This window comes from Paramisgurnus dabryanus, chromosome 3, assembly GCF_030506205.2.
Source record: "Paramisgurnus dabryanus chromosome 3, PD_genome_1.1, whole genome shotgun sequence".
NCBI classification, from domain to species: domain Eukaryota; kingdom Metazoa; phylum Chordata; class Actinopteri; order Cypriniformes; family Cobitidae; genus Paramisgurnus; species Paramisgurnus dabryanus.
The window spans coordinates 42,745,796-42,769,850 of record NC_133339.1 but is presented as its reverse complement, the minus strand read 5'-3'; the positions used below and the strand labels follow the sequence as shown (position 1 = coordinate 42,769,850).

Genomic DNA, 24,055 nt, shown 5'->3' with positions numbered 1-24,055 from the left:
ATAAGATGTCAAATTGATGTTAAATTTATGTCAAAACAATGTCTGTAAAAGTATATTTATTACTCATTGTAAATCAATGAGACTCATTTTTAACATCTTGAAAGTTGTAGGTTTATGTATTTTGCATGTGTTTTATTTATTTATTTAAATCCTAGCATGTTTACAAGTAGTTCACATTTAAAATGACACTATAATTGCATATACTATAAAAGGTCAATTTAATCTGATATCGAAGCTTGATATTGAATGATCCAAGCAGTCATATGACCGACCTTCAACGTTGAAATTTGGTTGAAAAAGCTTAGTTGTTCACAACAGTGAATGGTAAACAGTTGCAAAGGGTCAATAAAATAAATGTTTAATGACATTGTAATTTGTGAATCATTCAGTAAAAAGCTGTAAAAACTCGTTTTATGAAACTGATAAAAATACTATTTTAAAATTTACCAAAAGTAATTGGGAGAGTTAAAAATGTAATAGACACATGCAAATAAACTATTATTATTGTTGTTTTATTTTTATTATATTTTCATCACAGTGTCTTAAATATAACATGTTAAATATAAATTTTAAGAATACCATTAATAATAAAATACATCAAGACTTTTATCGGTTTAATTCATACAAGTCAGTTTGGAATGTTTGATCCTGACTAAAAAAGTAGCGAGGTAATCTCGCGAGATTACAGCCTCCCCATATAGAGATTACACGAGACTGGAGAGTTTAACGGCTGTCTGCGTGATCATCGAGAAAGTGCATTGAGGTAAGGAAATATCAAGTCAATAAGTCAATGTTTAAAACGCGTAACATTATTTTATTCACACATAAAATGTTTTATGTTTAATATGCATCGTGCTTTTTCTGTTATTTGTGAACGTATCCGTTATAATGGTTGATTCGCTATTCCACGGCATGTTCCCGCCGAAATTGGACTACGGTTACATTAATATGATTGTAATATGAATATTAATCAATTAATATGATATCTGGTCTTATCAACTTAACCACTTGGTTGTTTATTGCTTCAGAAAAGCACTTAAATGTAAGGGCTTTTTGGACAACTGTTCGGTAGAAAAGCGTTGATATCGTAGTTCAGTCAGTGAATATCTGATAGGTCTTACAGGCGCCACAGACACCTCTGTCAGTCATTTGTAAAGAGGAGCAGCACGGCAGCTGGATGAGTGCGGTCAGTTAATTAATGCTGCTTGCTTCATGTTACTGATTAAGTGTTTATACTTAACGTTAGATGAGATGTTGGTGTTTTATTGCTTGCGAATTTGCAATAACTGCATTTATCAGGCATCACACGTTACGTCACACGCTTATGCTTGTATCTGCGGTCCCTCGCGCTGTATCCATGATTTAAAGCGGAATAAAACTCTTAACTCCTTTGTAAGGAAAAAGTCAAACAGTGTAAGTTGTTGGCATGTGCTATTTGAATTGAAATGAAGTGTAATGGTATTATTTTGCTTACTTCTCTTGATGAATAATTAGCAAGTTTAATGGAACTTGAAAATATTAGTTATCCAGACAAATGTGCTCTTGTTTTCAGTGTATTTTTATAACTCTTTTGTAATGTCTTTGTTATCAGAGCCCTTCAAATTAAAAATAGTGATGGTGGTCTTGTCAATGCTGAGATTTTAATGCATCAACAGCCATTACATCTGGCTGGATCAGGTAATGTTGTGACATGTTAACCCTGATATTTCACAGTATATACTTAAATGCATTAATGCAAGTGTATGCATTGCATTCTGATGAAGGTCATCATTTATAGAATTCTCTTTTACTATTGCACTAATTTTACTTTTTTTATATGTTGTCAGGATTGAACAAGAATCAGACAGCAAGGGTTGTCACATCAGAAACGTAATAACACAAACATAAGAAACTTCACAGGTAAGCTTTTTAAAACCACCTACTACTTGTTTCTCAGTACTGGTTTATCATTGTCATTAGGAAAATATAAGAAAATAATTTAGAATGCAATGGTCTCTGTTCAGCACAGCAATTAATTTCTTCTGTATGTCACTATTCCCTCTATATTATATACATGTTTCACACCCTTTGTTTTCAATAGACAGAGCCAGAATTTAATTCATAGTTCAGAGCAGATGTTGATGGAAGTTTTGAAAAGGGTTCATATTGACAGACAAAATGGATCTTTGTGGTTGTGTACATAACAGCTTTCTTTCCTTCTTATCTTTATTAGGGCTGTGACAGTGACCGCGTTTACATGCACCCTAATAATGCGATTATAATGGGATTTTGTCAATACTGCGATTATACTTTACCTCATGTAAACGCAATAATTCGATAAAAATAATGCGATTAAGCTCATAATCGCAATAAGTAAAGTCGCATTAAAAGAGGTGGCGTACGCCGTTTATAATCGCAGTATGCGTCCATGTAAACGCTTTAATCGCATTTATACCGCAGTAATTAAGTGCACGTGTGTTTTAGTCACGCACCTTAAGCACAAATTCGCTTTAATCTTGACATTAGGAAGTTTTACATGAACTCTGCCAACACGACTCGGTGTCAGCAGTCTGCCTTCATTCAGAAACAGCTCAAATAACACGACAGCAGTGTATAAAACCTTTAAATGACATTATAACGATAATTATAACGATAAATATATTAGTGACCACATCATAATGATAACTTCATGCTAATTCGATAAAACGATCGCGGCATTACCTAATATTGGATATTTCTTGTAATAAAAACTTTTTTTGCAATTGTTTACATGTCACTGAATATGTACATATGCGGTTCTTGTTGCATTTACACAGCGGGAAACCAGCAGATGTCCTCAACTGAATGAATGTAGTAGTTTGTGTAATAATATCATACCTTTTGGCGTAGTCAGTGTGGTAGAAAAATTTCACAGCATCAGCGCTGGATACCTGAGGTAATTTTATGTTATAAACCTCAGCAATGAATGAGCTTTCTGCTGCATTTTAAGTGCGCGTGCACTTCAAGTTCAAATAGATTTGATTGGCTGTCAATGGTTTATCGTTCATCATGTGCCAAAATCGCTATCGTTATAGTTGTTGTGTGAGCTCTGCTATTATCTTTAATATAAAACGATTTTTAAAACTATATTTTTATATCATGTGAACGCCCTTTACAGTCATATTTATATCTTCATCACGGCACCGGATAATGAAATACATCTATAACAACGTGTTTGTCATTTAACGTAAGTAAATTAAAACAGTGGACCATATATGTGAGTTCATCATTTGTGCTCTGCATTGAACTTTGTGTGAATAATCCGAAAATAAAAACTGCATGTAAACCGGAGTGAAGAGGTTAGCTCCAGTCATGTAAACATCTTACTGCGATTAAGACCTTACTCGCATTATTGGAAATAATCGCATTTTTGGTGTGCATGTAAACGTGGTCAGTGACAGTATTTTACCACCGCGATGGTAATGCACCAATTCACCACTGTGGTGCGGTGGTTATAGAATGTGGTTGTGTGAGGGGGGAGGTATATTATCTTTTATATATATAAATATATATATAATGCATACATATATTTTGAAATATAAAAATGTAAACAAAGATCAGATATGATGTTTCTTAACAAATGTGTGTGTTCATAGGCGGCAATTTCTTTTTCCGCCGGTGGGTGCTCATCACAACCTCAAGCTTTACTTCGCAATGCCAGGTGCTCTAGAGTCTGGAGCGCTCAAAGGCTTTGAAGAGGTGGAAAGTGGCGCAGTCACGTTTTCGTGTGAATTGTGAAGTTAAAGGTAATGTTTTTCCTGTGTTTTTGATTGTGTTCATGTTTTGTGTGAAAAAACAGTATTTTTCACACAATTTACTGTATAGTGCTGTTTTCACTGTCCTCAAAACGGGCTGATGTCTTCCTTGTTCTATGAAGTCCCTCCTTCAGAAATATGTAACGAGTTCTGATTGTGTAGTTTGTTTAGTGTGTTGTGATTCAACAGCAGCTTAGCTTAGTCAGAGCTAGGGCTGCACGATTAATCAAACACGATTGTCACACACATCTCGTCAGTAAAGCTGGTTCCTTGATAAGTAATAAATCACCATCAGCTGCTTTCAGATGGAGCACCATTTACTACACAGACCCGACAAAAGGAGAAATCATTGCCGATTATGAATGCGATATTTTCCCTTTTGTCAGTGAACTACGGCTCTGTGTAGTAAATGGCGCTCCATCTGAAAGCAGCTGATGGTGATTTATTACTAATCAAGGAACCAGCTTTACTGACGAGATGTCCGTGACAATCGTGTGTGATTAATTGTGCAGCCAGAGCCATTTGAGCTTAGCTGGCGACTGACGTGTTCCTGTGGGCGGAGGTTAGTCAATGCTCGTCATTCAACCAGGAATTAGAGGGCTATAGTACAAACTGGTTGTTCACTGTATGGTTTGAAAGGGGAATATATCGCTTGGCAGTAGGCTTGTTGCGATAGTCGGTGAAACGGTGATTACCGGTGCTTCAGCCTCTCACCGTTTAGATCACCACCGCGACACCGTCTTTCACCATCGTTTTGATATTTTCTTGTAATTAAATCATTTAGTTTCGTTAGAGAGAGCAAACACTTACAACTGAATGTGTCTGCTGTTTGAATTCAGCGGAGCTGAACGCGCATCATCACAGAGCAGCGGCTGCGGGTGTCAGATTTCATTTATTCCTGTCAGACTGCTGCAAGCAGATGATGGCAGAAGCCGCGTGCTTACTCGTTTTTGTTATAAGATACATATATGATGTTTAATATAGGTCAGATCGTTTTGTTGTTGTGTTTTTCATTAAGAATAATAATAAACCCACCATTCAAGCAGCGCTTTATGAAGGAATAGCCGGTTGCTCTGCTTGGGACTGGCGGGTTCTGTCAGAAGTACCTGCCCACATTGACTCAAGCACTTAAACCAGCTGTTGTACTCGCATTTGCACGCAAATTCATACGCAATTTAACGCAGCGTGCGCAAGCGCTGGATTTAAACAACAGTTGCATCTAATTCAAAAGTGAAAGTAAAATGCTCCTATATAATGCATTTATAAGCCCCTTCCACCCGGTGAAACCGGTATCACCGGGTTTGTCACGCGCTGATTTACCGGTGGGAAAATTCTGTCACCGCAACAACCCTACTTGGCAGTGAACTTAGAGCATAAATAATACCTTAGCTCAAACAGCAACATTACACACATTACACACGAACTAAATTTGCGATCAGGAAAAACAGTACCTTTAATGTGAATAAACTGAACATATGTGCTTTGCCATTTCGCTGGGTGCTTGAGCCGAGCTTCTGAGCACCCACGGGATTGGCGCCTATGTGTGTTTATTGTAGCACTTCAATCCATGAAACAAAAAGTGAGAAACCTTATTGGGGTTACAATGTTTCCAGCAGCACTAAAAACATGTTCTGATGGTGTACGGGTAGCGCAGATTGATACTTTTTCGCAACCTTGAGTGACCAAGAAAGAATATTTTGCCTCTGTTCTGCTCCCAAGCCACCGTGTCATCACTGATATCAGTTGCAAATAGCGCTCTAACTCTGAATCTGCTGGCTGTTTGCGTTCACACAAACTTGAAGATATCTCGCTGGGGGAGATTGTACTTTATATTTTTTCACAGTTTGTGACGTGCACGCAACCGCAGGCCGCACTTTACCACCACGGTGGTTATGAGAACTGTCACAGCCCTAATCTTTATGTATTATGGCTCTAATCATCACTTTTAAAATTATGGCTATGCCCATGAGTTATAAAATTCAAGTTATCACCAACCATTGTAATCCACCACCAAGCTACCATGTAGTAATGGAACCTTACAATAGATTTTTTACTTGTTTTGGATTGTATTCCGATCAAATTCTAGTAATCCTAATAATTAAGATGCAGTGTTTTGTATTTCACAATTTATGTTTTCTTTTTAAAAGGGGCTATGACTTGTTTTTTATTTTTTTATGTGTTTTATATTGTAGGCAGATCACCGTGCAACTTGGTGAAGTCATGTGTCTTTCCAGATGGCCAAATCTGTACCCCTCAAAAAGTAAGGAAATAATAGTGTCCCATGACAAAAAATGGAAACATTCTTAATTTTTTTTAATAGTTGTGCTTGGGCCACAGTTTTTTTATGTTTTTGTACAAATGAAATATGTTTTTTTTTTCAGAACTTTATTAAATGCCATGATAGACAAGATGAGCCTTAAGAGGAGATTTGGGAAGATGCTGTTTCATAAGTCTTTGCTTTGCCAGATTATTTGTGGTAAGTTTGTAAAATCTATATTAAAAATAGGACAAGAATATCTCCTAATCAAAATTTTTTGATCAGGTTGGGGTGTCTGCCAACGTGATGCCTTGCTGGTCTGGTTTGAGTTTGAAGTCTCTCACAGACAGTCCAGAAGGTCTGGAGTCCATCTTAGCTTTCATTGGTAAGTGACTGCACAAGAGGCTGTTTGACCCACACGTAAGGTAAACAGTCAATGTTTGCTTTGTTTAGCATCTCAATTTGGGGGGGGGGTATAGAGTCAATATCACCCAAGTATTCAGACCCTTTACTCTGTATTTAGTTAACGCACCTTTTGAAGCAGCAGTTACAGCCTCAGGTCTTTTTGGGAAGGATGCAGCAAACCTTGCAACACCTGGATTTGTTTTTAAAAAAACAGTTAGAAGCACCATTCACTTCCATTGTATTCTTTTATCCTGCTATGGAAGTCAGTGGTGCTTCTGGTCAGTTTGGTTACAGACATTCCTCAAAATATCTTTGTGTTCATCAGAACCCTTTAAGGTGTAGAAACATCAAGACCAATAGGAGACACCTGAGCTAAATTCCAGGTATTGTTGGAAAGGGTCTGAATATGTATAATGTAAAAAATTATACATTTGCAAACGTTTCAAAAAACGTTTGCAAATGTAAAAAAATGTATGAGGAAAAATGTAAACAATTGCAGTATCATGAAAGAACATAACAAAATTGAAAAGTGAAGAGGGTCTTAATACTTTCTGAATGCATTGTAGATGATCTTAATTGAAGCTCATTGTCACATTTGTAAACACAACAGCTTTCTTCCTTCATCAGCTATGCTATGTTTCTAGTCAGACCATTAAAGAACACACATCTTGCCTTCATGTGCAATAACTTTTTTTATACATGGCCTAAAAAACATAGCATTTTTGACAATGAAATAACATGCGGTTTGTTTTTCCTCTTTTAGATGCTGTCATCATTTTTTAAGTGCATGAGCCAGAATGGACGGGTGGTGGTGGCCATAAGAAGACTGTCAACTAAACTAGGGTGACCATACGTGCCATTCTTCCCGGACCCGTCCTGTCCAGTCTTTTGGAACTCGTATTTGTCGACCGCATACGTCACAGAGGATTATTATTATTATTACAGAAAAGCAACCGTTACATTTTAAGGTAAGAAGAATGAATCTACGATTGTATATCTTATGTTTTTAACTGAATGGCGTATGCGGTCAACAAATACGACTTCCGGAAGACGCACCGAAATCCTGGACGGGATGCGTCCGGGAAGAATGGCACGTATGGTCACCCTAACTAAACCAACAACAAAATTCATATTTGCAGTTATAAATAAAATGACTTTTAAACCTGATTTTGTTTTCTTATTTTATGATTTCATTCTATATTTGGAATATTCCATTTTTGCACTACTAACTGGAAACTGTTTAAAAGAATGTGTTTTTATTAAAAGACAAATTTCAAAGGTGAATCATATGCCGGCTGGGATATCAAAATAGCATTAAAATGACATCAACATCATAACATCCTGATATCAAATAGATGTAGAATTGACATCAAAATGACATCAGCAGGGGTCAAAATCTTGACATCAAATTGACATCAACACTTTGACGTCAAAATGACTTTCATTTTTGACCTATTCTGTGACGTAATTTTGACGTCGATGTTTGATGTCAAATTGATGTTAAATTGACATCAAATGCCCGCTGGGATGTTATTTCCCCCTATTTGAAACCAGAACCAGGGCAGGATTGTTAACCTGTCTGCAGGTCTCGGTACTTTAGGCTGTATTTCATTTTAGAGTTACATCTTATAGGGGTCAGAACCTCTCGGCGCCATTAACAGAGTGTGAAATAAGGCAACGTCTGGGATCATATGCTCCTTTAACTCCAGCTGCCCTCTCAAACAGCCCTTTACACAGCTGAGCGAGCAGACATCGGGGCAAGACCTTGGCGGTCATTTAAATGCCACAAAAAGTACAAAAAAACCCACACAGATGGTTTAGAAAGTGGAAAAGAAAAAGATGATGCTTATGAATGCCCCCACATAATCAAATGTTGGTGTTCGGTATGAATATGTTCTCATGATATTCTCAAAATAAAATTACATTTACAAGATTCAAATCTTACAATCTCTCACTTCTGCCAATACGTATTAAAGATTTTGATGACATCATTCTGCACTTCAACCCGCCCTTACTTCCTGTTTGTGAAAACTGCATCAACTACAAAAATAAAAAGAAACTGCAAAGTGGGTTTTTTAATGTACATATAGTGATGTTGAGATAAACTGATGATTTTATCCAAAAAGCAAACAGCAGGAAGAACACTAATGGCTGTCTGGCAGATACAGCGTAATTTAATGTGGCTTGTAAGCAAAGAGTGAAAGCACATTTACCAATTTTGCTAATTAAGAAAATTAGTGTATAAAATCAAATTAGCATTGAGAAAAACAGTGACCTACATAAATTTTTTGCTGCGCCTGTATCGCATTTAGGCTGGGAACAATGTAATCCAAGTCTGGACCACAGTCTGTAAACACAAAAGATATAAAGTAATATCTTTAAAAAAATCATTTTGGTACCCTATTTGCCCCCTGAGGCTTTTTTGTCCTGTTTTTCTTTTACTTTGATCTATTTTTGGTTGTTTTTGAGTTGTTGTTTTTATATCCGAGGACACAGATATCACTTCTAGGTCTGGTAGCTTATTAAAAAGCCTGTGTTACTCTCACGTCGGGTTTCCGGTGGGAAATAAATGATAGGAGTGGCGTTGATTTCTGCTGCTTTTTGTTTTGACTAATTGAGAGGGAAGTGACAGAAGATTTATCGTTTTTTCTATATGGCCTTCAGAGGCAGACATAGTGGATTTGAGAAATGACCAAACATTTTTAGTTACACAAAAACAACCAAGACCACGTGCTGCAGTATTGATGTGAAAAGTCACTTAGACACCCGGCTGTGCTTAAGCGTTTCACTGGATTTTACTGACATCTGTTCAAAGAAGCTGTTCATCCAAGGATAAAAGAATGTTTTGATTGTTTAAATAGTCAATTCAGAGACTTGCGTAAGCTATGGCACTAAAATGAACTGAAGATAACACGAGTGACTGATGGCCAATGGGAAGGATCAAATGTTCCCTGTAAAAATTCAACTTTAAATGAGTCCACTTCCATAAAAAAATCTGATAATTTACTCACCCCCATGTCGTCAAGATGTTTGTGTCTTTCTTTGAGGCTGTTTACACTTGGCATTAACATGCGTTTTTGTCGATCGGATCACAAGTGGACGACGTTAATGCCAGATGTAAACGGTGTTCAAAACGTTTTGAACGCGTCCACTTTCGACCACTTTCTACAACATCCAGAGGTAGTCGAAACCACTTTCGATCGGATCGCTTTGGAGTTGCGGAACGCAATGTGGTTGAATGTGTTCGAACAGCCACACGCGACCGCCTTCTCTCCGCCCATTTATCTAATCTGAGGTATTAAACACAAATTTTACGTCCTTTTTTGACTTCTGGCGTGAACATACGGTGAACAGCGCTATTTTTTAGTCTTTCATTGATAAAACTATTGCGGGTGTTCTCCGTAGTTTCGTGTTGAAAGCGTGAAAGTTGCGCGATACTATTTCATCAATTGCGCTGAAAATTCAGAGAAAGCTCCAACATATAAACGTACAAAACTCTGTGCAGCATGTTTACTTGCTAAACAAGCAGTGGACTCCGACATAATATTAGTTTGCGTCCATATAAACTCATAATTACTTCCGCTCACGTTTGAATGACAGCAGAGAGACTCGCCCACCGTCTCACGGACCACCCCCTCACAGTATTCAGGACAGATGCGGTCGAAAGTGGACAAAAGAGACGGATTTAAATACCAGGTGTAAACGTAATGTGTCTCTCTCGTCCACTTGTGATCCGATCGATGAAAACACATCTTAATACCAAGTGTAAACAGCCCCTTTGTTCAATCGAGAAGAATTTTTTTTTTTTAGGAATACATTCCAATATTTTTCTCCATATAGTGGACTTTAGTGGACCTCAACTGTTTACAGCTTAAATGCAGCTTCCCAACCGAGACATAAGGGCCTTATCTAACAAAACGATTGTCATTTTCGATTTAAAAAAAAAGAAATACTTTTAAACCACAACTTCTTGTCTTGCACTGTGTGACACGCCAGCGTGACCTTACGTATTACGTAGTCATGTCAAAAGGTTTTTGTTTGTTTAGTCTAATATTTTTTTTCTTTAAGCATTATTGTCTTTTTATTGCTTTTATTGTAAGTTACTGGTTTTCATCACATATGTGACCCTTGGACCACAAAACCAGTCACAAAGGTCAATTTATTGAAATTGAGATTTATACATCATCTGAAATCTAAGTTAAATCATCATCTGAAAGTTATATAAATGAGCTTTTCATTGATGTATGGTTTGTTAGGATAGGGCAATGTTTGGCCGAGATGCAACTACTTAAAAATCTGAGAGTGTGATAGTTTTTTATATAATTACGGTAAGAAATTGACAAAATATCTTCATGGAACATGATCTTAACATAATATACTAATGATTTTTGGCATAAAAGAAAAATCTATAATTTTGACTCATATAAATGTACTGTCTAGTGTCACAATTGTAAACTTTTAATCACGATGATCTGCGTAAGTTGGTGTTATTTTCTACACTGTAAAAAAATCCATAGAAATTGCAGCTGAGTTGCCGGTAACTTACCGTAGATTTAAATTTATGTTATTTACTGGCAACATTTTGTTCAAAGTTAAATGAACATTTAACATTTACAAGTCTTTGTCTTTACAGAGTAAAACTAAAAAAACATCATCAAGCAAAACATTTTGGGAAACAAAATCTGAAGCAAAAAGCAGAAAAAGGTTGATGATGATTTCTGGTTCCCAGAATGCTTTGCATGAGGCTGTTATTGTATAGTTTTATTCTGTAAAGATAAAGACTTGTTAATATTTAAAATTTATTTAACTTTGAACAAACTCTTGTCAGTAAATAACATAAATTTAAATCTACGGTAAATTACCGGCAACCCAGCTGCAATAACATTGTAGTTTCTACGGAATTTTTTTACAGTGTAGCTACTAATGCTGGGTACACACCAAAAGAGTTTTTACATTTTATAAGATTTTTAAAATGTGATAGACCACAAACATGGGGATAAAAAATCCTAGATGTAACCGTTTGGCACCTAAAGTGTGTGGTGTGCCATGATGTGTCAAAGACAGCACACACCACACACAAACAGATTTTCAACCAGAGTCTCAACTGTAAACACAGGAAATCCCACAAAATCTCGCGAGACTTCAGAATAAGCATGGCGGACGATAGCAGAAAGAAATTTCAAATGAAAGTGTTTGGAATGATTTTTACAGAAAATTTAAGAATGGTTTGGGTAAAGTTGTGGACACAGCGGGAACATGGTCTGTACAAGCTCACGTTGCATGAACTTCACTTTGTGCTGCGCCATGACTGCTTCCGTCTTCCATCATCTCGCTTTCTGATTGGATATTGTTTCGTTTCATGTGATAATCTCAAGAGCGTGCGCGCGTTTGTCCTCTGGGTTCCCCCCACACATCAATGTTAAAAATTTACGATTCGCAATCAGGGCGGCTCCGACGTTGTTCCGATCAGGTTCGGACACTCTTAACACACCTCACACCAAGGGAAAATCTGATAAGATAATCTGTAAAACCATCAAGATAATCGGGACATAGCTAGGATTGTCGGAAGGAGGGAAATCGGCCCAAAATCAGCCCGATTATCTTTTGGTGTGTACCCAGCATAAATGAGAAAAATTCGATTTTTACACAAAATAATATCAATTGACATTATTATAGGAGCCCAATTTTGCTTAGATTCAATAACTAATATTGTGATGCATTTCAGCCTTTGAATAATTGTGTTTTATTGTTTGTATATTTAAACCTAATTCATTCATCTGTACAGTAAATATATACAGTGCACAGTACTGTGCAAAAGTCTTAGGGCCCACAACCAGCTTTGTTGTTTTAGGGCATTTTAAATGTCCATCCATATTTATTTTTCACTCTTTTTATTAAGATACAAACAGAAAATACAAGAAATATGTACACAAAATTAAAAACAAAACCATTTTCAGAACTAAATGTCTTCTTCAGGCATCAGTCAGTATTTAGTGTGACCCCTCTTGGCACGAAACACATCTTGAGCTTTTTTGAGAAGATTGAAGTCCTGAAGTCATTTGATTAGAATTACAAATTAGGCTTTAATTTCATTTAGGTTTAAGAGATCCTGCAGCTGCCTGCTATTGCTCAAGTGGGAGTTTAGGGAGTTAACCCTAAAAACTTGACACTTCAGCGTATACTTTAATACTGTTTTTTATACTATATACACATTTCCTGCATTTTCTGGTTGTATTCTAATAAAGAACCTGAGAAATAATTATGATCACTATCTATACAGTACCATTACAAAAACAACAAATCTAATGGTATCATGGTGGCCTAAGACTTTTGCACAGTATATATATTACTTATTTTGCATTGAAATATGTACTGTTAAAGCCGCCATGAAAATAAAATGAAAAACTGTAACTTGTTTTGGAGTATTGCGGTAAAAATGTCATGTGTCCTCATAATCTTTAATCAAAAGATCACTGCGATTAGCAATTAGCAACAAGACCTCAAATGCAGCCCTGCCTTATTTCATTTCAGAAGCTGGTTTCACTCGAATCTACGTCACTACGAGGAAAAGTAAAGCAATCCATACTTCCGTTTCATGGCGATTTTAAAATTGTATACTGAGTACCGTTTTAAGAATGTCACTGTCAAGCGAAAATGGCAGTGTGAATACAGTTGAGTTGCACAGTTTTCTTTACCGCGTCCGTGATATTAAAGATTTCAGCTCATATATGTAAGTTTAATTTGTGTAATTGTTTGTATCATATACAAAACAAGGCTTAGGATTTTTTTTAATGAAGTATGTGGATTGTTTCATTGTAATGATGCGCAATCACAGTCATCCTGTTTAAACGTTTACATACAGGTTTAACTTTTTCACTCACCAGCCAATTTGACTACTAGATTTTTAAGTTACGGGCCATTCAGAAGTTCTACTAACCAAAAAAGAAAGAAAATCACCAGATTAACTATGTCACATCTTTATTTATAAACATAATTATTATTATTTATTATAAAATCAATTGCATATTATATTCTGTCAAATCCTCCCTTCCTCTTTGACCCTTGTCCTTACTTATATATGTATATACTAAATAGATTTTCTATTTAATCTTAACGCTGTCTTTTTAATTGGACCTTGTTCTTGTCTTGTATTACATGAAGCAGAATAGCTCAAGTGTTTTTTAAAACTACTAAAAACACCTCATGCTAATTTTTATTTCCATAACAACATGGACATGGATTTTTTTATGAATTATTAATACATTACTGTCAGTGATTCTGGGAAGACTGCATGGAGACTGCTGTGTAAACTGAAAGTTTTGGCCTAAATGTGAAATATGAATAAATAGTGCTCATAAACAGCTTTTAAAATAACATCCTCAATTCAAATTATTTGAGGCTTAGACCCGGAAACAGTATTCCTTACGTCACAACTTAACAAGCAGATACGTAAACAATAAGGTACGACAGGGTGTGGAATAAGTCCTGGCTGAAGGATGTTGTTAGGAGTCAATGCAACCCCTTTCAGCTGTGACTTATTCATGATACAGCACTAGCTTGGAATACCTTATTGATTTTATAAAATGTTAAAACACAATACAGAAGAGTTATGTATAAATGCAACCTTTATAAAGTAAAATCACTAAAAGTCTTTGCATTAATCCATAACATTATGACCACCTGCCTAATATTGTGTAGGTCCCCCTTTTGCCACCAAAACAGCTCTGAGGCATGAACTCCACTAGACCTTTATATCACTACCAGCATTCACTTTTTTTTAACAATTTCAGCTGGGTGATTCTCACGAAACCATTGAAACACCACGGCACTAATGATTTTAGCTATAAAATGTGTAATATAGTAATATTAAAAAGCATCAGAATTAACACAATACTGTGTTCTACCTTGCACAATGTGTGATTTCAACATAAGAATTTATAATTTGTCAATTTTATCTCATTTTCTGCTGAAATTCTCATTACCGAAATGTGTCCGGCTGTGTTTGAACATGCGTTATGTTGTAATTTAATCAAATTAACACAAAAATATTTAGAAAAAAAATAAATGGATGTTTTGCTAGACTACTTTAGATGACAGAAAAAATATTTACTGAATATTCATGTATAATAATAATGAAGAAAAATTAGGAAAATGATGTGTCCATGCCTGATGTTCTCATCCTCCGCAACACTTTTTGAGAACAGTTTAAGCACACATACAGAATTTTAATAAAGTTTGATTTTGAGTGACCAAGCACATGGACCAGTAACTTCAAGATGGCTTCCAGGTAAGATCATTTTTTTACAGTTAATTTGAAATATTGTCTTGTCAGAATGCTTACACAACATTTTGATTATCATTACCGCAACAGATGCTTATTAAATGTTAATTTAATTAATAGAAGCATAATACTTTGATTTTAAATGCATGTGCAGAATCTCCAAATTATGTTCTTTCAGGTTTGTCATGTCATTTTGAAAATATGTCAGTGTTGATGTTTTCTGACTGTTGCGGTAATGAGATTTTTTAGGACTAATTTTTTAAATTATATTACAAAAAGTGTTAAATGATAAGTAAAAGTGTTTAAATGAATGTTCCCATTTACTCCAGACTTTGTTTTTCAATGTCTGGTGGGAAAAAAGTAAATTTAAGCAATTTTTACATTTTCAAGCTTGACATTTTTAAAACCAAGTTTTCGTGAGAATCACCCAGCTACAGTAGCTCATCTGTTGGATCGGACCACACGGGCCAGCCTTTGCTCCCCACGTGCATCAATGAGCCTTGGCCGCCCATGACCCTTACACCACTTTGATAGGTACTGACCACTGCAGACCTGGAACACCCCACAAGAGCTGCAGATTTGGAGATGCTCTGACGCCAGGATTAATTGTATTTTATTACACATTACACTATTCAGGCATTTAGGGCAAATAATGTGTCCATTTATTTATTATATGATATAAACACAGCATACAAAAACAAGTCACAACTTTTAAATAATAAACTTAAAATATACCAAGTGTACCGAGGTCAAACGATCTATTTATTTAAAGAAAGATGCAAAAGTGTTGACAATCCACTGTAAATATCAGATTCGGTGTACACTGATTCAAAAACTACCGCCAGAAGAAGCGATGAAACGTCATCTATGATTGTAAAAAGGCATTGGCTCTCATGTGTCTCGTGACCAATCGCATCATTATGTCAGCTAAGAATGTGAAGCGCTATTGGCTCTTGTGACCGACTAAGTCATGCTGGTTTATGTTTGAATGAGATCAGACTGTGCGTTCTTCATATAAAGTAATCGTATGGCTTCAGTTCGCAAGGTTTGGTGAATGGTTTGTAATACTTTTATACAGTACTGTTTTAATACAGTATAAAATACTGTTGTTTTAATACTGTTGCAATAAATACCTGACTGTACTTTTACTTGCGTGTTGTGTTTTATATGGTTGAGAAGTGGTTGGGTTTAGGGTGAGGGTGGGGTTAGAGGCTTCAAAATATCTTTAAAACCATAAATGTTTATGAAACCGTTTCTACAATTACAAATTCATTATTAAATGTGTCTAATCTGATGTATAAGGCAAAAAAACGTAAAACGTAACAACAGGGTTTGTAAGCTACTGCTGCTAGAGGACACTCGGACCGCAAGCGCTGTGATTGGTCCACCAGAACCCCTCCCGTCAGGTAAAAAAAACTGCGTCATAGGTATTTCCGTTTGTGACGGTGAAAACAAAGATGAGCCAAGTTGAGGAGTGATTTAACTCAAACTGCATCAAAAGTCGCTGTTTATTTACTTCATCATTGCTGGTCTTCTCAAATTATACACAACAAGTTGCTGTGTCTTCTTCGTTTGTGGGTTAACTTGCCAAGCTTCTTCTTCTCTGATGGTCACGCGACCTACTGCCTACCAGCGGTCGCGCGTGTGTTTGCACGTCGGCGCAGACGACGAGGCAAAAGTATAAATGAAAACGACGCGGAACCTACGCCGTCGCTGCTACGCCGTAGGAACTACGCACAACTATAACGAGCCCTAAATGCCTTAATACGTCACTTTACGTCGTAATAAGGTGCTTACTTTTTGGAGGACAGTCTCGTGTGTATTACAAAATGATTGGCAGGTCTAGCTCAACGAAAATTAACCCACTGCCAGCCACACGATGTTGCAAGCGCTTTTGGCAAACAGATGAGGGGTTGGAAAAGGACTTGATGCACACATGCAATTTAGTTGGGGTCTTCTCATGTCTGTTCAGCAAAAACATTTATTTTAAATTACCCCAGACCTGAGGCTGCTAATATTATTCCTGACTCGTGTCCAAGGCAGACTTGAAACTTTTAGGGCGCACTCACATTATCCCAACCAAACCAAACCATGCCTGGGCGCGATTGCCACCCCTCCCTACTCCCCCAGGTGCACGCATTCACACTGTACTTCTTATCGATCCGAGTCCGGGCGCGCTTTCGTCATTTAGATGCGATTGTTTTGAAAAAGCAGGAAGTAAAGCGCTCTCTTAACACTGGAACCCACCGTAATGATAAGTCTGTGTTTTTTATTCGGAGTCGTTTGGTGCGCGATTACAGACAGCCCTCTCACATGTCATCATATTGCTTAGTTGATCTGTCACGTGCGCAGCTCGGACATTCACGTAACCCCGCTGCGAGCATCAAAAGGTTTTTACGGAGGCAGATGAAGGTGAGTGGTCGCGCAACTGACGTCTTCACCTTTTGAATCGCGCTCAGGCGCGATTGCGCTCACACCACAGCCTTCCGCGCCTGAGCCCAAGTGAACCGCGCTCCGGGCCACCTCTGCAACCCGGCCGCGGCACGATTAAACAATCCGGGCACGGAACGAAGCAATCACACTAGTCAAACAAACCAGGCTTTGGGGGTCAAACGCGCCCGAGCGCGGTTTGGTTTGGATAATGGGAGTGCGCCCTTAGACCTAAACCCGCCTCGGACCTTGGGTTTTCGGATCTAAGTGGACCCGTAAGGACCTCTAAAGTACACAATAGGTAACTTATTCAGGAAAGCACTAAATAAAAAACTGCTACTTTTAAAACATTTTGCAAAATCAAGGTGTTTCTAAAATCAATAAAATTTTAAATTACATTGAGGCCTTTTAATCTGTCTATATTTTATATTTTAATCAAAACAACATTTTAATTTCTTTCATTTATACAGTTATTGTCCGCTAATCTATATACACATATTTATGTCTTGTTCTTTGAAATATTCTCATGTCAAGCTAAAGTACTGGAGGCGGCCCCCTTAAATACGCACAAACACTTCTGAAGATCAAACGCTGAATTAAAGACCTCAATTTCTCCTCATGTACAGCCTTTCTGCCCGGCCACTTCATCTCCTCCTCCACTAACTCCCTCATTTCCAGCAACCCTCAGAAAGCAATCGTTGACCTCGACTGAAGGGGGGAAGCAGCACAGCGGCTGGTAATTGTGTTCCAGTTTTTTTCTCTAAAGCTGCTGTTTTCGGTCCCCAGCCGTGAGAAATTGCACTGGTTCTGTGAACCCCAGCAAGACAGTAACAACAGCGGCACTTCTCTGCCATTAGCATTAATTAAAGCAGCATGTCGGTTATGTTTAAGAATGACCCGGCTGTTGATACAACCACCGTGCGGATCGACGGAAAAACAAAACAGCCGGGTTGCTATTTCCAAACATGCCCAAGGAGCGAAAGAGAAAAATCAATTAACGCAATCGGACAGAAAATCTGCGAGGCCAAGCTGCAAGCGGGGTGTTTTTCTCGGCGAACGCAAACCTGTGAGATTCTTTTACACTGATGTGAACATTAGGGTGCGATTAAGTTATTTGTAGAGCGATGTCAAGTCTACAGTCGCAGTCATCCATGCCACCCACTTACAGCATACATTGCAAGCAGTGTCACAACACGTCTGCCACACACTGAGAAACTACATACTGATGCGAACTGTCGAAAAGCAATCGCTCTCTAAGCACCCACATGCCATGCCGCCCACAGGGGACGACCATCTCTTGACTGATATGAAACTTAAGCACTTATGTTACAAGAAGTGCCATTTGAATGATAGTCACTCGGACGGAGGGTTGAACATCAGATGCAGGACACACAAAACTGATCTAAAAAGTCGATCTAATTGGTTGAATTGTATAGGATTTTCCAGATATGTGTTACAACTCTAATAGTGAACATGAAAAAAAGACATGATAGGTTTGGCTTTATGATTTCTTATTTAGTATTTTTGTGTTGTTTTCAGTACAAATATTTAAAAATTCTTAAACCAAGATTCATTTTCTTGATGAGAAAAATGACCTTAGAAAATAAGTCTAGTTTTTAGACAAAAAAAATATATATATATACAATTTAAGTGAATTTTAAATTTTTTAAAGTGAAATTTGTGCTTAAATCTATTTTAAAGGATAAAATCTGAAATGGTGTAAGACAAAAATGTTGAAATAAGTTGACTTTTTTTCTTAAACATTTTCTTACCCCATTGGCAGATTTTTTTGCTTGTTTTAACTCTTTCCCCACCAGCGTTTTTAAAAAAAAGTTGCCAGCCAGCACCAGCATTTTTCATGATTTTCACAAAAGTTGAATGCCTTCTAGAAAATGTTCTTCTTTAAATATATAAACAAATTATATCTCAAATGAAAGATTGGACCCTCTGCTTTCAAACAAACAAACAAACAAACAAACAAAAAAAGTTTCATCCTACCTTCATTAGTTCTCTTTTTATCACCTCTCAAATATGGGTTGGTTTCTTCAAAAAGATAATTTGAGATAATTAAATTTTTGTGAAGGACTTTTCATAGAGATCAGATGCAGGGCGATCTTTAAAACATACACCGAGTTTTTTCTCTTTCACGTGAGGCGTTACTTCCGGGTTGTATAAGTTGCGGAAGTGCGCCACATGGTGGATAATAGTGGTATTGCGGAAAGCCGGAAATTCTCGTAATTGGCAGGGAAGCTTTATCTCGTCAATGGCGGCGAAAGAGTTAAGCACAATAAGCACTTATTTTCTTAGGTTATTTTGCCCACCAAGAAAATGCATCTTAATTTAAGAATTTTTTTATATTTGTCCTGAAAAAACATTAAACAAATAAAAAAAGTCCAACACTTGACAAACAAAGCTTTTGTAATAATATACTGTGGTACGTACAGAATAATTGACGATGGGTGGTTGAATTATTCGAAAATAATGCACACCCAATGCGGTGAAGCAACACAACGCAAAGCCATTTTTCTACATACGTTTTCAAAACAATTCCCCACCTGTTATGATAGAGGCGTTGAGCTAGTTTACTACACAAAACTGTTATCCAGTCATAGCAGTGGACATTTACTTCAAAGTCTTCAATGCGGCCCGCCCATCAAAAGATTCTAACCGTGGGTTCACACCAGCCGTGTTTGAGGCGTCAAATTCGCGTGTACCACGTCTAGTTTGGCGGTTGAACATTTTGAGTTTACTCGCTTCATTTGCGCATTAAATTCTAGTGATCAAGACATTCACGCGGAAAATTGCATCATGGAAGGGGCTTCTGGGATTCGCTTCCTGTAATCACGTCACTACTAGAGCAAGCTCCCGATTGTTTAACACGCCACGTTTTTCTGACAAAAGTTCAAATTTTTCAACTTGCGCGTTTGCCGCGGCAACTCTCAATTCGCTCGAACTAGACGTGCAGATGAAGTGGAATCACGTCTACCACGCTACCCTAAACACCTCATTCGTGTCGCAAGACCTCCAGACGCATGTCAACTCGTCTTTAAATTGACTTAACATTGAAATCACTTAATAATAATAATAATAATACATTTTATTTATAGCGCGCTTTTCTAGAACCCAAAGCGCTAAACTTGCGCTTGACGCCTCTACCATGACTGGTCTGAATGCAGCATAAGGGGCTGTTTACACTTGGTATTAAGATGATGTGTTTTGTTGATCGGATCACAAATGGACGAGAGAGACACATCACGTTTACACCTGGTATTTAAATTCGTCTCTTTTGTCCACTTTCGACCTCTTCTGTCCTGATTACTTTGAGGTGGCGGTCTTTGGGTGAGTCTCTTTGTTGTGATTTAAACGCGAGCGGGAGTAATGACAGGTTTTTATGGACGTGAACTATTATTATGTCGGAATCCTTCAACACGTAACTTCTGGTAAACTCTACTAAGAATAAATAACAACAAAGTACTTTAAACATAGTTTATTTATATAACAAGCAAAATAAACAACAAAGATTACCTAGGAAACCAAAACATTTGTTATTTTCGACGAGGTATTTATTCAAGAGTTCAGTTTAGCAACTAGTCAGACCATTAAACAAACAGAAACCGGAAGTAAAGTTTCGACCAGACGCGTATTGCGTCACCGCACGTTCGTCCGATGGAACCGTCTATATGTTAAAGCCTTCTCCGATATTTCAGCGCAATTGATGAAATAAGATCACGCAACTTTCACACGCTTGCAAAGTGAAACTGCGGAGATCAGCCGCTTTAGTTTTATCAATGAAAGGGTAAAAATAGTGCTGTTCACTGTGTGTTCACACCAGAAGTCAGAAAAGACGTAAAACATTGTGTTTAGTACCTCAGATTAGATAAATGGGCGGAGAGAAGGCGGTCTCCTGTGGCCGTTCGAACACATTCAACCACATGTGTGTTTACACTAAAAAGCAATCTGATCGAAAGGGGTTTCAACTACCTCTGAATGTGGTTGAAAGTGGTCGAAAGTGGACAAGCTCAAAACGTTTTGAACACCGTTTACACCTGGCATCCACTTGTGATGTGATCGATGAAAACGCATGTTAATGCCAAGTGTAAACAGCCTCTAATGGTGCATTCCCACCAGCCGTGGTAGAGGTGTCAAAAAAGTGCTATTCACGCGTAGCTGGATGCTTGAACATTTGAGTTCACTCGCTTTATTCGCGTGTGAAAGCCGCGTGTGAAATTCTAGTCATTCCAGACATTCACGTGGAAATTTGAGTCATGGGAGGGGCTTCTGTGACTCCGCTGCCACTCTGCTCACTTCCTGTAATTACGTCACCACTACAGCAGGGTCCTGATTGGTTAACGCGGCGCGGAAATCCGCCGAAGTTCAGATTTTTCAACTTGCGCCTTTCCCGCAGCAACGGTCAATTCACGTGGAACGCGCCATTCGCGCTTACCGCGTGGACCGTGCCGCAGGATGCCTAATCGCATCTTTGCATTGACTTAACATGTAAATCACTGACGCTTGCCGCCTCTACCTCATCTGGTGTGAACCCTGCATAAGAGTCTTCATTTAAAGAGTGTTTTGCTAGCCAGCCTCAAAACCAGGGTACAAAATAGTCTATTACTTATTGCTTTTGATATTTTCAATGTACAAACCATGTGAACGTCATAAGTAGACCTCAGACAACAGTATAAAACAATAAACAAAACAGCTGATTCACTGCACCTTTAACAGTTCAGGTTATTGCCTTGTTTTGTTTACTGCTGGTTACTACTGTAGAATACCAACACCACCGTCATTTATTCGAAAAACTGGATAAAAATGCAACTCTTTTGCATTTGTTTTCTTTTCTGTTTTTGCGAACATTAAAAAGATGCGTTTCATGTTTGGATGGAAGCCCAGCTAATAGGACCCTCCTGATAAAATAAAAGTTAAATGAAGAAATAAAAAATGTCAGTCAGACAGGCTCTTGATCGGTCCTTATTCAATAAAAGATGTTATATATTCCTGTCAGTCTGAAGGTTTGGCTAAATGAGACTCACAATGAAAGAAATACTTTGCATTCATTTTCATAATCCTGCAGGACACCAACACGTTTCATGTATTTAGAAGCAGATAAGAAAAGCCTTTGTTGAGCTTTTGTTGTGTTATAACAATCTGTCTACTTAGAGGACTATTCTTTTTTGAAGGCAACAAAGATATTTCCACATTGTCTATAATATCCCATAATCCTGTGCATGTTTATTAAGATGTGACAGTATTTTAATTAATTTAAAATGAAAAGAAATGAAAATTCTGTCTTATAGTTTCGTTAAGATTAACAAAAAGCGAACACAATGTTAACTGTTAAATGAAAACTGTTCCTTTAAAAGCTTGATTCAATTTGAATGGCGTATTCAAAGCGTTAAGGCGTAAAATAAAAGGAATTAGCGAAAACACTCAAGTCACTTTTGATGAGTGCAATCTACAGTGACCTCTGTGTAGAGTATAATAATCTGTGATTGATCTCAATGACCCCACAGCTGACTCTACGACTCATTTATGTCTGTTTAAACCCGAGACACAGCGACTCTGAAATAACGGCTGTCAGTGCATGCTGAGAAACACTACACGACTGTCATATCTTAAACCCCAGGTGACGTTACAGTAAAGGGCAATCTGAAAATGAGTCTGCACGTAAGAGACACGTTCTTCTCACATTTTCATCTGTTGCCACTACCCCTGTGATCTGGCTGTCTAATCTAAGCCTCACCTCACGTCCTACGGCACCGTGAAATTCACCTTCAGATCATTTTCTGATAGAGGTGCACACACATACATTACACACATTACATATCCTCCCAAAAAATGTGAGATTTATGAGAGGATATAAAGTTGAGGGTGGACTTTCCACAGCTTTAAAGAAACTTTTTGAAATTTCAGCCTAAAGGGGCGTTCACATTATAAGAATAACTTTAACTATAAAAAATACAGATTAAAAAAATCATTTTAAAAGAGAATAGCGGCGTTCACACCACATCTATAACAATAAAGATAACATGAAAGATATCGTTGGGATCACTTTCTGAGCGTTTTTTTTTTCAAATCTATTTGAACTTCATGTGCACGCGCATTTAATATGACAGATAACACTAAGAAGCTCATTGCTGAGGTCCATAACATAAAAGTACCTCAGGTATCTAACGCTGATGCAGTTGCTGTGAAATTGACTACATAATGCTTTTTATTCTACTACAAACTGCAAAAAATTATTTTCAAGAAAAAAATTCTTAGTTTCCTTAGTTTTCTTGTTTTTAGTAAAAATATCTAAAAAGTCTTAAATTAAGATGCTTTTTCTTAATGAGCAAAATGTCCCAAGAAAATAAGTCTACTTTTGTGCATAAAACAAGCAAAAAAATCTGCCAATGGGGTAAGCAAAAAATCTTGAACATTTTTCTAAAACACTTAATTCAAGAAAAATGTGCTTACGCCATTGGCAGATTTTTTGCTTGTTTTATGCACAAAATTACTTACATTTGATATTTTTGGTCTATAAGAAGAGAAGAAAAAGAAAAAGCATCTTAATTTAAGAATTTTTAGATATTTTTACTGAAAACAAGACAAAATACTAAGAATGTTTTTCTTGAAAATAATTTTTTGCATCATTTTTATTAGCAATAAGTTATTGTTATCATTCGGTGGTGTTGACAATAATATAGATATCGTTATAGTTATATCCGTTATAGGCCCTTAAACTATAACTCTAGGCAGGTACGTGAAGGTAAATTATACTAGATTTTATGAGTTGTTTATAAATAATGGCAAAAAGATTTGCATGAGCAGCTTTTCATTTGTGAAAGTATACATAAGTATACATTTAAAGTCACCATGAAACGGAAGCAGCGATTGTTTTATTTTTTTCATGTTGTGATGTATATC

At 37.1% G+C, this 24,055-nt stretch overlaps 1 protein-coding gene and 1 long non-coding RNA gene across 4 annotated transcripts in view; one reads left to right on the top strand and one right to left on the bottom strand.

Moving 5' to 3' along the window:
- Window positions 1-24,055, bottom strand: part of kcnt2b (potassium sodium-activated channel subfamily T member 2b) — a 127,858-nt gene that overhangs the window by 34,004 nt on the left and 69,799 nt on the right. The gene's annotated exons all lie outside the window — the stretch shown is intronic.
- On the top strand, window positions 1,922-7,938 carry LOC135744973 (uncharacterized). Of its 2 annotated transcripts, XR_010530901.2 has the most exons (6): window positions 1,922-3,499; window positions 3,615-3,764; window positions 5,966-6,033; window positions 6,155-6,249; window positions 6,316-6,415; window positions 7,199-7,937. It is a non-coding gene; the product is annotated as an uncharacterized lncRNA (long non-coding RNA). The 2 variants fall into 2 exon arrangements; XR_010530900.2 differs by lacking the exon at window positions 1,922-3,499 and having other exon boundaries at window positions 3,538-3,764; window positions 7,199-7,938.